This window comes from Gymnodraco acuticeps, unplaced genomic scaffold (assembly GCF_902827175.1).
Source record: "Gymnodraco acuticeps unplaced genomic scaffold, fGymAcu1.1, whole genome shotgun sequence".
Taxonomy (NCBI): Eukaryota; Metazoa; Chordata; class Actinopteri; order Perciformes; family Bathydraconidae; genus Gymnodraco; species Gymnodraco acuticeps.
The window spans coordinates 172,722-174,742 of NW_022992310.1; positions in this window are offsets into that span (position 1 = coordinate 172,722).

Below are 2,021 nucleotides of genomic sequence, written 5' to 3' on the forward strand. Positions count from 1 at the left end.
TCATTTCAACATTTATTTATTTCTGTATTTATTTCGTCATTTATTTATTCCTGTATTTATTTATTCCTGTATTTATTTATTAATTTACGTATTTATTTATTTATTCCTGTATTTCTTCATACATTTATTTATTTATACTTAAGTCATGTTCCGTCCTCCATAGTTCACGGACACAAACGATAATGGGAGAAATTATATCATGAAAGTTACGGTGCTTATTACGCATTTTAAACCCTATGTGGTAAGTTACCAAAGTGCTTTGTTTTGAACGTTCATCAGTATTATAATCAAAAAGAGAAATATGAACGTTAGTTTTTACTGAAATGATCAAATAAAGTCAACATTTCACAGTCTTTACTGAGCTGTGTGGGGTTTGTTCAACTTTTAAAAGATGTTTGAATGGTGATATACACAGTGATAGATGTTAAGGACTAACGTTTATAATAAATACATTTGTATTGATTTTAAGATCTTTTAATAGTTCATACAATCATACGTATTGGGATCATTTGTATTAATGTGGACCGGAGGGAGAGGGTGACGAGCATAAGTTTCACTTTCCTTTTTTATTTCAATTCCAACTTTGGTCATGAAGAATCTGTTTCTCTGTTGTCCACGTTCATAAAGCATAAAGCAACAGCATCAGAGCACGGTGCAGAGTCTCTAGATGAGTTACAGTAGTCCCTCGTTCTTATTATACATCCATGTTGTAGTCCGCTGTATAGAAAAATGTAGTTTCCATAGTTTCCCCACAGCAGCAGACGCACATTCATGACGTCCGCTGGCGCATCATAAACACGTCGGATAGTGAAAGTGCATTCGGATTCTCTAAGCACCGCAGTCTCTTCTCCTAAATCCTTTTGAATTCTCCTATCCACTATCCCTTAACCCCGTGACGTTTCACTCAGAGGTCAAGGAATAGGAGATAGGGTTAGAATTTAGGAGCTAATTTTTGGATTATCGGAACGCAACCCTGGGCTCTATAAATAGAGAATTACGGCAGATATGTAATATTTAATGCAGCCGAACGAACCGTGTATTCAAATGCCGTTATGTGATGACTTTCAAAGAGAAAAGCAAGCACACTCGGAATAAAGTATTATTGTATTTTTAAAAAACGTTTTCAGATTTCACATCACATAAACACCAAATCCCAGCATGCATTGCGGATAACCATCCAATCATCGAGCTGAGGATCTTGCCTACGTCTGTTTCCGGTTTCGTTTAATGACCGATGCATTTTGTTATACACACATTCCTTCACATTTACATTTTAATGTGCATTAAAGTATTTCGTGAGGCCTTCTAACATGTTTTTAAATATAACTACGGTTGTAGTTGAATAGTTTGTAAATTAACATGAACCGAAGCTGTTGCTTGGCAACTCAATCGCACAACGTCACGTCCGTTAATTCCACATCCACACGCACGGATTAACATCGATTTAATACATTAATGTAGCATTTGTTTATGCTCAAAGAGGAGTCGACCAGCTGGGGCAACAAGAAAATCACTGTAATCGAGTGTGACTATTAAAAAATAAATCATTACGTCGGGGTAGCATTTGCTTGGTATTTCCGGGTATTTCTCCACTGGTTAACATGGGTTAACAATACCGTGTAGCTGTCACGTGTGAAGGGGACGAAACCGTGACATCTTCACGTCTCCCAGCATGGTAAATCGTCACATGTTCACGTCTTGCCGTGATACCGGGTTGGTTTTTGTAGATATACTACGTCCTACGTTGTGGACCAACGTAGTTATTACACGTTTTTTTGTGAGACTGGGTTGGATCAGAGCCATATAATAGAAGAGTTACGACAACGGAAGTCCAAAAACGGTTATCGTCACGTGGTTCATGTAGAAGAGGATTGTTCCCCGGAAGTTCATGGAGGGCAATGTGAATGCATTGATAACAGGAGATAGAACTACGATTTTTGGTAATTATTAGTGAATAAAGGTTTTGATTTGCAATATTTATACAACAAATCGATATGTGTATGTATTTACATCAATATGTT